Genomic DNA, 12,425 nt, shown 5'->3' with positions numbered 1-12,425 from the left:
AGAGTCCATTATTCAAGTTCATATATTATTCACACATGCATACTTCACACGTAGGTAACAGTATCCCTACACCTCTCAGAAAAACTAATAATTCAGATGTACCATTCTTAATGTTGATGTATTTTCCTTCTCAGTGTTCAAACAGGTAAGTGAGACTTTTACAACTTCTTTCTATGAATCTGCTTCAAAGAATCCATGGGAAGTTTTAATATTATCTACTCAGAGAATACAGGAATAAAGGCATTTTTCACCAGTTAAGTTCATATGTTTATCATCAGATTTAACTCAAGCTACATTTTAGAATTTCAAGAGAGCACTATTGTAATTAAAAATGAACATTTAAAAAATTACTCTAAATCAACATGATTGCCAAGAACAGAATGGCTGTCACAGAAGAGAAGCAGTGCCCAGAGACAGATCATGAGCAACAGATCTTGTTTAGTAGTGGTGCTTGGTCTTTTATTAAACTTTCAATGAATATTACAATAATACAAACTTTAGTAACAGTAATACATGCAAATCCATTGACTGTTCTTTAAACTCAAGCAGCAATGAAGTGAAAAAACTGTTACAGGCTTAATTCAGGTGAGACAGAGTTACCCTCTGTCTTGAATACAACTTTTCCCACCACAGATACTTATCCTCCCAGAAGCTAAGACTGTGCAATTACAAATCCGTTCAAATAGAAATACTAAAAGTGTGCACTTCTCCAGCAATTAAGAGGAACAGAATCACAACAAGCAGTGTACGTCAGATCTAGATGAGTCTCACACTATGTGACTGTCCTATAGTGCAACTCTGCAGCAGTCTAAATTGTAAAGGAGACATCACACCGAAGTCTTAAGTCAGGAGGCTGGTTACTCCTCCTTCCCTTATCTGGTCTGAATATACCTCTTCAAGAGCCAGGTTGCACAGCACTACTCTCATGGTGAGAATTCTGCTAGACTCACAGTAACTAAACTGCAGTCAATGGGAGCCCACTAATATACAGCTTCATTCAGGTACTTGTACTAGCACATTATCATGGGTGTATAAGGTAAGGTAAGGGTCAAGAATTTTGATGCACACAAGTATATCACCAAACACAAGTACCATCTGAATATGCACAAAAATGTAATATGTGTTTTTAAATAATCATATCTAAGTCTTATCATATCATCATGGTAACCTAGATGCACCTAAATTCATCTACCTTCTCAAAAGGTCCTACAACAGGTAGTTGAGCAAACAACAGTTTGCTGTCACTTGACAGAGGGTCCTTTTTAAAGACTACTACAGAGCTCTTTTAGTACATGTCCTGCAGTTAAGCGTTCTGCACCGCACCAACTGTTGCGGGCTGATTGATAAGAGGAATCCTTTAACAGTATCATTTATTAAAAGCTAACAAGTTATCTCAAACTGAACTTTATTCATCTTTTGTCCTACACCTGTCCTCATTTTTCTGCGCACCCCCCCCCCCCACACTTCTACTCAATCCAGTTCAACAGGTTGCTGCTGCCACCTACCAGAAGAGGTCTCACTCTTTCTCCTCACTGCTTGCTTTTCTCTGGTTCTGGTGCTCACTGGACACTTCATGGAGGCAGTTCCACATGCTAATAGAACATAAAGATATTCTTTTTTGGGGCTGGAGTATTTTGCTAGCAAATTGAACTGGATAACAGAGGGACCTAAGAAGCATGCTAACAGAAGCATACATTTAGGAGAAGAATAGGGGCTGGGGATCTATGAACCCTGTTAATAGAAGGRAACTGTTAGATTGGCTCAGCAGTCTCGCATTACTTCACCCTATTATTTCCAGTTATACGGAAGAACAGAAAAACTGCAGAACTCTGCAGCTAATGGCTAAATAGCATGCTGCTAGTTATAAACAAAATGACCATTACTACTACTATCTTGAACAAATATCTAACTATACCACTACTGCTGACAGAAACACTAAAAAGTTGGTTTCTCAAGCCTACTACTTTCACATATACGTTCAAAGATGCTTGAACCATTCATAAAATAGAAACTCTCTGCTGATTTTACGTACCTTGTATAATTCTCTGGCTTACGTGATTTTATGATTAAACTACAGTCTAAAGTACTTAATATGAAGATCACATATTGGATTCAAAGCTATCAGTAAATCTCCAAAGAGTTACAAGACAAACTACTCCTTTGTTAGCCACTTTGCTAGCATATATCAAGTCTGGTAAGAGAACAGAAAGTAACCTCCCAACACAAATGCATCTTTCCATTAACCTCCCTAAAACTTGAATTAAGCCGTTGCAAATGAACCTAAGACTAAGAGACTAAAATGAAGTTAGTCCCAAGTGCTAGATATTCCACAAACACATCCACAGAACAGTTCTAGCCTGACATGACAAAAATCTGTTATTCACATCATGAAGCTACCCCAAACAAGGCTCGTCAAATAACCTGAACTGTATGGATATCTAGTAATTTACAGAAATAACAGAGTCTTAAGCTTGGCACCAGAAGTGAAGCTTTTTTGCTCAGACCCACATTTTAGCACTCAGTTATGAAACACCTTCAGAGTACCTAATCTTACAGCTGGATAATTTTACAATTATAACTACAAGAAATGTAATTTTACAACAATTATACTTGATCCAAAATCATCATCAGCATGAAGCTGACTAGAACTGTTTATAATTCTAGTTTTAAAAATAAGAAACAATCACGGAAAAAGAGCTTGTTGTGACAACACAGAAGTGATGCTTGCTTTCCTGAAAGGCTTCAGGAAAAGACAGGAATTCTTACTAGTATCATTTCTTCTTCTCTCTCTCTCAATCTGTTCCACTCATAACAAGCAGCAGTTATTTTCTTTAATGGAGCAGATTAAGCATTAGAGTCTAAATTCTGCAAAATTCTGAGGTGGCAGGACACTAGCTTCCACACAGTTTCTGCCTGACAGTGTTAAAGAGTAAAACCTCCCTGGAAGCTTGAGACTGAGCAGTTGTAAACACAGCAAAGACTTTCAGTTTCACATTCAGTGATAACACTGTTCTACCCATCTGACAATTTTATCTGACATTGTTTCATTTCTTCCAAAGCAAGGYGATGACTGAAAGACTTGGAAGGGAAGAAACTTGATTCACACTTGCAGTCTTGTCTTCACTTCTCTTCTGTCTTTGCCTTTCACTTCATGTCATCCACAAGTCCACCCATTCCAAAGTTTAAAAAGTTCAAAACCTTTTGGTCCTCGAAAAAGATTGACCTAGAAAACATTTGGGTTTGGGTTTTTTTGTTTTTTTAAAGATTCTCCCTCCACTTTCCTAAGCTTGAATTTTTATATGAGCATGCTTTGTTCTGCAGCCTTGAAGGATAGAAGCTTGTGTTTCAAGACCATCCAAATTCTCAGATGATTATTAGAATTCAGGAGATGGGGCTTTAAGAACACTAAGTATCATGAAACTCATGTAAAAACCACTAGAGTTAGCAATGGTGTTTCCTTTGCTGCTTTTTTCCTCTCACAAAGTTTCCTCTTCACACACATACTGCCAAGTAAACAAAATATATATGCAGAAGTCACAGAACCAATATATTCAGAAACCAACACTTCAATTACCCTGCATCTGTTTTTCCCACTCTATTAGAACACAAGAAATTTCACTTTCAAAATCATAATAGAAGTTCCACTTGCTGCAATCAAAACCCCCCCAAAGATCTATGGATGTTGTTCGAAACAGCCGTGTCACTATAGACTGGAGGAAAAGGCAAAAAGAGGGTATAATGAAAGAAGAAAGCAGGGCTTCCCTCACCAGACATCCAGAAAGAGGAATAATGTGAAGAAAAGTTCTTGAGAAACAACCATTAACAACAGCTATGTCATTTCAAGTTTTTCTTAGTGTTAAAGGCTACTATCGTAGGCCTGGGAAAGGTGTGCATCAGAAGCAAACAGAATGGCCCCAAAGTCAATGCGGCCCACAAATTTAAGTCATAAATGCAATATTCTTGGCTTCTGCTGTTCCTGCTGTGTGATTTCTACTTTGTTCAGTATATAAAAAAAAGTTTGCATACATGCCATGTAAGTAAACAAAACTGAAAATAAAAACTACTCATCATTTCTTCCATCTACCAGAAACAAGCTGTAAGATACTCAGTATTACATAAATGCAGCCTAAAAAAGAAGAAAAACTTGTGGACCTTTCAGCTTTGGCATAGAACAGAGGAAGAAAAAAAAAACTGAAACAGCAGACACAGTTTAAACTGCAGACTTTTGAAGTGGGACAGTGGAGTTAATAATGCCTCCTCGAAGAGTCTTCCTCTAGCCTCCTCTCCAGCATTCCTCTAACTTACATTTTATTGATATGAAACCTATCAAGTACTGCTTAAAAATCCAAGGTCTCCAATACAGAAAGTCCAATGTGTCTACATGACTTGCTGACCCAGCTTTCCTCGGGAACTGCATCTGCTCTTGAAAGACAGTTTTACTGGCTCCTCTGCTTGAACTCCTATCTACTCCAAAACATAAGGCATGAACATGATTTTAAGAGTTAAATCTCAGCTTCTTCTCCTTTAATTCCAGTAGTCTTCAACATTTCAAATTTCATGCTCTGAGTCCAAGAAAGAGATGACTGAGCTATCTGAATCAACCTGGATGATGGATTTAACATGTAGAAACAAACAAGAATCATGCGTCTCTTGTTTGTCAAGGGAAGAAAAAAGACCAAATGTAAATAAACAAAATCATAACTGGGAAAACAGGAGTAAAAGTCTCAGAACAGATTCTCAGAGAAGACCCTCCACACTGTTGTAGTCTTGTGTCCCTGACTCGCTGTTTGCTCAAAGACCAATAAAAGTCATTCAAAAAGTGAAGAAAAAACCTTGAATCAGGACGGTTATGAGATCAGGATATAACCTTAAAAATGAGAAAACAAGTTATTTAAACCTAATCCAAAACCAGTTCATTAGGATTATCTGCTTTCTTCTGAACCTTTTGTTTCTTTGGAARACCTGGAGAACCTAATTTTGGGCCCAATCTCCTCCTTTACACCTTTCACATGCAACATTTCTTTCTGCTAGGAAGAACCTTCAATTAAAATACTCTATTTCAGACAAATACTACTTAGAAACACTCATACTACTTTGATCCAGAAAAGTAAACATTGTCAGCATATTAAAGTGTATCACATATTAATGAAAATATAACATGCAAAGTGATTGTATCACAGCCTAAAGGTGTATCAAACTGAAAAGCGGAAGTCAGAGAAAGCAATTGCTTTGTGACAGGTAAACTTTTTAGGAGATTGAAAACATTTCATAAAGTTTAAGGAAGACTGACTAAAGCAATCAGTCATAGGTTTCTCTCAYGCCAGTTAAGTAAAAGCAGAGTTGTTCTAATAAGGGCAAACAGTTCTCAGTTATTTTAAGGATTTGAGGGAAATCTTTGTAAAACAGAAGTTTGTTCAAAAAGATCACCTTCTGAACAGGCTTAAAACATAGTGTAATGATCAAATACTTAATTAAGAGATAATGTCCAAAGATCTAATAATAGAATATATCTTCAATTTTCGTGCATTACTATACTTCATTTAACCCATACTTTCCTGAAAAATGACTACAGTTATTAAGAAGAAATGCTTGAACTTTCTTTGCTAGGCTTATAATTGAAATGAAATTTTCCTTTTTCCATTTTGCCACATGCATATTTTTCCAACACCAGTTAAAGCTGGTGTGGCAGCACGAGCCTCAAGACAGCATCAAAAACAACTAGAAGCATCCACATAAAAATGGCAGAATGCATTAAAAAATCCTGATAAATACAGTATGGATAGCAGTGATATGCAATATACTCATACCATCATAGCATTGCTACTACAAGTATAAATGTATCTAATAAGAAAACTAAGTCACCTATCCAAAAATACTATGCAGTGTCTCACATATTTTATGTTACCCAACTGCTATTCCACCATCTTCTCACTTCATACCTTGTGCTCTTGTGGTGAGAGGACAGACTGCAAACTCTCTGCCCTTTCCATAGCAGGCAGCACTTCTTTCTCTTTCTCCAGCTCAATATGCATATAAGAGCCACCGTTACTGAGGAACTGTACAAAGTGAGAAGAAATTCAGGCATGACCAGTGAAACTTTGTCATGCATTCTCCAGGATGGTGAAGTTTCTCATGGATAACTCCTACTCCATAGTTATCTGATCAGCTGAAAGTTAGGCAGGTGACAGGAGGCTAATGGGGGGGGAAGTACATCCACTCCTTCTTGAAAGTACACTGTCCATTTTCCAAAACATAATTTTCATCTTTTATAATAAATATGATAGTATCATCTATCACTACTGATTAGTAAAAAGAGTAAAATGATCACTTGTGACCATTGTCAGGCACCAGGGTCTTGAAGTGAACCAAGTCCCATGTTCTACTTCTCACAGAAACAGACATGAGCAGAATGAAAGGCCTGACGCAACTGGACCAGTGGGAATGGAATTAGACAACTAAAGCAGTTAAGTGCCCATGATCTCCAACTTCCCTCCGGTTTCCTAGTTATAGACCCAAAAACTGTAAGGCAACTTCTGCTCAATGACCCTGGAAGACCCACTTTGAGAGTTACCTCAGTTTCTTTCATGCGATTTTAGGCTTAATTTGTTTGCAACCCTCATGCTATTCTTTCCTGGTCAAGGAACTTTTACTTCTGAGTTGCTATGGCTGACTGAATATTTTTCCTTCTTTCTCTCTTTACAAAACTCAAATAATTTCTTAATTCCATAGGAGAGGTGTCACTGGTAAATCTAGCATTTGGGTAAATACTTATTCAAAGTCAGGCACTGGAAGAAAGTAAATTACATTTTTAATCCTATTCATGGATTTGACTTTTTGTTTACTAATATATCATTTACTCGCCATGTTTCAATGGGAGTAAGGCTAGATATGGCAGCCACCCCTTAGAATGGGGTTCCAAAACAATTCAGTACTGCCACTGTCATTCCTCCTACTCCCAGGCATGCGTTCCCTCTCCCTCCTGCGATCTGAGCCAACACTGACACTCATCTGATCCTGCAGCAAGTCAGTTCAGGGAGCAACATGGGTGCATGAACATGTGTGTGTGTGTGTGCGCACACACAGGCACAGAATTAGTAGGGTCAATTTTCTGCTACTTTAGCTTTCTGAACCAGTTTGCTTTGTAGTCAGATGAATGCCAGTGCCAACACAGGGAAAGCAGCAGAACCCATTTAGATTGATTTACACATCACACCCTCTCCTCTGGCTTTCCTGAGGTTAATCTTGGGGGAAGGGGAGAGTCAAGGTTATACTTAACACCAGAAGAGACTTTTGTGATTTTACATTACCTTGTCACTAGAGTAAGCATTTARGAAGTAAAACAGCTGGCCCAACTACACGAGGTAAGTGCCTGGCAGCTGTTACAAAGAAAGAGCAATGTGGGCCAGTAGGGTTAAGAGGAAGGAAGAGAAATATGAATTCTACAGGAGCAACCCAGAAAGGGTTAATAAGGACAAACTACTTCCTTGAGTTGTGAGCAGCTAATTAGAAACAGCTGTGATAAAAGACAGCAAGGAAAGCAAGAGCAGGTGGAAAAGTCTCAGTAGTCTCATACCAATATTTCTAAGAGGGAAGCTACAAGCAGGAAAGAAAAATCCTCAACTATTTAACACAGAAACGTAGAGAAAAGAGTGGAAATGCAAGTCCACTTTCCTGCTTAGTCTCTACTCTAGAATGGGAATTAACTCTTGAAGACGAAGGGGACCCGTATTAGCAAGAGGCCTATGGCTGTGCCTCCATACTTTTAAGATATAAACTTGAGCTCTGTTAGCCTAAGTGGGGTTATCTTCACCTATGGAAACTGCACTGGCAGAAGGTCCTAGGTAACAGAAGACTTCTTTGACAGAATAGCTGCCAGGAAAAAGGGAGGAAAAAAAGAAGGGTGGTCATGGAAACTAGGAGTTGTTTTCTCTTTCTACCCTGTTAGTTCCCAAACTAATACCCATTAGGACAAAACCAAGGCCACTGTCACACCATTTGGGAGGAAACCTCTAGTTTCTACTTATTTTCTGCTGATTTCCTAGTAGTAGGGTAGAGAATAAACAAAATTCCGTTCACCTGGAAAAAAAGCAATACCAAGACAAGGGAACAGACACTGACACAGAATAGTGGAACAGAAAGAGTCATGGCAGCTCTGATGCAACTTCTTGTTTTTCCTGTTGCTTTTCTTCAATGAGCATATTTTAGACACAAGGAGGGAAAAGCAACAGACATCTCTAAACAGATGTACCTCTGGCTCCCAATTATTTTTCCATACTTATCTTCGGTAGATGATAAAATTTAGATCTCTTATCCAGAAACTGATAATACCTCATTTAAAAAATCCAGAACATTTGGAACTAAGATTCTGTACCTGTCTTCCTCCTGCTCTAAGCATTTCCTTGCAAACTATAGGCAGGAGGGCAGAGGGAAAATGTAGAAATAAACTATCATTAAAAAAATAAAAAATAAATAAAAAAAATAAGGCTACACTTTCAGCAACCTTTTTCTATTTTTGCTGCTAGATTTCTGAAACAGACATACATGTCTAGACTACAACAGCTAACAAACATTTCTTAGTATAGAAACATGGACATTTTGAACATATCAACACATGCCAAAAGTATATTTTTGTTAATATACATTTCACTAGTTATTAAAAAGATGCAAATTTTGTTACTAACTTGCAGATCATTCTAAAAGTGAGAGAATTTCCTGCCCCATTTATCTCACACACTTATTTTCTTACTCAGATTTTGACTCTCCTCTGTGCTTTCTGGATATTATATCACCTTACAGCCCTTAATTAGGAAATTAGCAGTGTTCAGCTTTCATCTTTTAACTTTTTTGCATCTTTTAAAAGATATAGCGTATCTTTATATAGATAATAAAGATAAAATTTTAAATAAAGATATAATTTTATTTTACCTTTACCTACAACTGGAGTTAAACACTGAAAGTACCAAAAGTACCTACAAGCAAGAAAAACTCTTAGCCTATTAAACCTCATTGTTTAAATTTATTCTTCTATCCACAGATATAGCCAGATATCAGGTATTTTCAGGAAACTAAAGATAGAGCTGAGATCCTCTGTTTTGCGATAAGAAATATTCAACAGCTCCATGAGGAAAATGCAAGGCTGCTAGGCTGGATAGTTCTTCACACTTAAACATAAGAAGTTTTTTGTATTTGCAACACAGATAAAAGGCTTGTTAATAGAAGCAGACAACTTTTGGAAGAGCAGATGAACAATTTCTGTAGAATAAGTGGTAAAGGATTTGTAACTATTATACTTAACCTCATTTGAGAGGGATACAAATTTTCACCCATTCCAATTTTCTAATGCTTTCCCTGCAAAAATACTAAGCTGTGGGTTATGGGCAGGGCTAATTTAAAAATGCAGATGTAGACTTTTCACAGAAGCTGGCAAGAACATAGGTATGAATAAAACTGTGCTTTAATTTAATGATAAAAGTACAGATTTTTCTCCATAAATGAATAGCAAAGTAAGTATTATTCCTTCCAAATACAAATAGTTTCATTCTCACAATAGATTCAGATAGGATGATAAAGCACTGACAACAGATTCTTATGTTCAGAAGGTATGCAAAACTGCAATACTAAGCTTCCACTAAATCATCTTAAAATCCTAGCTGGTCAATGCATACACGCCAGAAAACACAACTAAGGCAAACAGAGAAGCTGTACTGCAAAGGTAAAATCTGAACGTGCTTTTGAAATCAGTGAATTTTGGCAGTCTGTAAAGTCACTGTGGGCATTCTGCAACATTCATCGACATGACAGTCTAAGGTGATAACTTGCCCTTATCACAGACAGGCAGTGGCTTGAAGTCACACAGACAAAGCTGAAGTATTATTTTGCTCTAAGATTCCTAAGGACTTCAAACCAGAAAACAACTTTTAACCAGAAAAAAAAAATTAACAAAATTCATGCTAGTATAATCCTGTCTATTTTTCTAGCTAAAATATTTTTCCCAGTGTGAACTGTATTATGTTGAGTCAAGTTGCAGGTCTCGATCCCATTTGCGTTGGCAAGAAGTTCCCTACTCACTGATGGGGAGTGGAAAAAACATTCCACGTAGTTGCCATTGGCTCTACACTGAAGAAACACAAGCTACAGTTTGGCCTGTTCTTTTGGCCAGTTTCAACAGGAAGGAAGCCTGTAGCTCCATCAACTCTGCTAACACCATTAGGTGATACTTTGACTTCAAGATACTCTCCATCACAGGGAATTTCCTTGTAACTAAAATTCACAACAAAAAATTAAATAATAATAAAAAAAGAAGATAAAAACATTAACAACCAAAAAGAGGTAATGTCAAACTTCAGCATCTAGGTAAGGCTTAATCTTAACCAGTTTTGTTTCTCACAGTATTTTGTACACAGATGGGCATTTACATTAAGCTTTAGCTTGAAAAAGTTGTTCAGTACCTGTCAGCCCAGAATCTGAACACACTGGCCAAACTGGTAACTACCCTGCTTTGCTCCGAAGTCCATACAAAACCTGCAATTTAAAGAAAGAAAATATCTACACACTAATTTTAATTTACTCACCTTTAAATGAAGCTTAACATTCACTAATATGGCTGAATAGCACATTATAATTTAATAGATTCACCAGTTTCCTGTCATAACCATTAAAGGTTACAAAAAACTCTAATTCTAGTCCAGCTCAAATAATAATCCTTTGTAGTATGCTGGTGAAATGGGAGTATCTTTACAAAACACCAATTTTGTATCTCATTTTAACCACATCTTTCCTCATACTTGATGTTACATCTCTTTTCTAAATCATTATCTCAACCTTTCTCTCTTTCTATAGTTTACCCACCTCCTTGCTGTTTTGCTTGTCTATTAGGCAGGATTTCATCAGTTTCAATGAGACCAGAATTTCCTACTGCAGTGCAAAACTGGGCTGCAGCACTTAGAGACTTGAAAGAAAAGACTTTCTAGCCATTCTTACTGAGAAAGAGAAGAGTGTTTCAATTCTTACAGGCATCGGATCTTAAATCTCACTAATTGTATGCCTATTTAAAGCATCTGAGATACCTTGATTATCTCCAGATAACAGGAAAAAGATCACTGTTACCATCTTTCATCAATGTATGCCAGTGGTGAAGATCTCTGACAGTATGTCAGAACCCACATATGTGGGTTTTGCTAGAGAAGCCAGTTCAGCTAGTTCTTGTCCTACTTTTTGAAGGGCTAACTTTTAACGTGCATCATTTCAATGATTCAGTTGGCGACCCTGTAAACAGCTGCACTGACAGGTCAGGAGACAAATTCTTGAATTGGAATTACCACTTATCTATCATAACTACACCCATAGATCTACACCTTCATGAGAGGCTTTCCTCAGCAATACCAGCTTAAAGAATTCTTGTCCCTTCCTCTACTTTCCCATACCTCAGTTGTATAGAATAATCTATTTGTGGGATCATACTATAAGCCAAATGAGCAAACTAAGAGGAAAGGATGGCAAATCTATATGCCAGCGTTACTGTGGAAGTATGAAACATCAACCCCAGTGGGAAGTCACATGAAAATGCTGAACTGATCTAACAGCTCCCCAGCATCCAGAAGGAGGTGGTCTCCTTCTTAATGAGATCACCTCACAAATGGAAACAGCAATGCACCTTTTTTGGTTAGTTTCCTACCCAGTTCATAAACTGAACTGGCTCACAGACAGATGAGACAAGTTGGCAGAGACGAGCTGCTCATGACAGCAAAAGAAATAGTGAAATCTTTCCCTTTCAGTCACAGAAAGCTATCAGACTGGTTCAGATACACAAAACTGCACTCTAAACATGCCACTTCACTCTGCTTCACATTTCTACCTGCTACCAAACAAGCATTCTTTCACCAGCATCTCACTGCTCATTCTTTGAATCACAAGCCTGCATACCCAGGACTTATTTAAAAGTCCTTGGTAATCAGTATCAGGGTGGAATCAATCATTTACTACAAGTGCTACTCAGAGCTGTCAATAGGTTCCATAAAACTGATCAAATGTCAATTTCCCAGCTGCCTATTAATCTTGTTTTCCTCACGCTAAAGCCCCGAAAGACTTTAAGAGCAGAGGTACTATAAACTTCTGTAAGAAAGATATACTTTCTATTCAGAATATTACCTCCTGTTTGCACAAAAAAGGCACAGACACCACTTCTGTTTGCTCCCAGGTTAATAAATAAAGTTGTTTTGCCACATCAGTGAACCAAAGCAGAGCATAAAAGGAACTGACAATTACCAGAGTTGGTGCAAGAAATGGAGACAGTATATGGTGAGAAAGACCTTTTCCTTTCAGTGACAGACAGCCATTAAATTGCTCCAGCTGTCTGTGGAATCGCACCCTCTGAGACAAGAGCCAACTACTTTTCAAAAATAGGCAACTACTATAACTTAGACAGG

General features: G+C 37.6%; 1 protein-coding gene across 1 annotated transcript in view; it reads right to left on the bottom strand.

The window, feature by feature from the left end:
• Window positions 1–10,517, bottom strand: part of TAB2 (TGF-beta activated kinase 1 (MAP3K7) binding protein 2) — a 57,328-nt gene extending 46,811 nt beyond the window's left edge. The window contains exon 1 of the mRNA XM_026083639.1: window positions 10,449–10,517. The gene's annotated coding sequence lies outside the window, so the exon portion shown is untranslated. The remainder of the gene's footprint in view (window positions 1–10,448) is intronic.
• Window positions 10,518–12,425: the final 1,908 nt, after the last annotated feature.

This window comes from Apteryx rowi, unplaced genomic scaffold (genome assembly GCF_003343035.1).
Source record: "Apteryx rowi isolate R43461 unplaced genomic scaffold, aptRow1 scaffold_118, whole genome shotgun sequence".
Classification (NCBI taxonomy): domain Eukaryota; kingdom Metazoa; phylum Chordata; class Aves; order Apterygiformes; family Apterygidae; genus Apteryx; species Apteryx rowi.
Note: the sequence above shows the minus strand (reverse complement) of the source record. Positions and strands in the feature narration are given on the sequence as shown.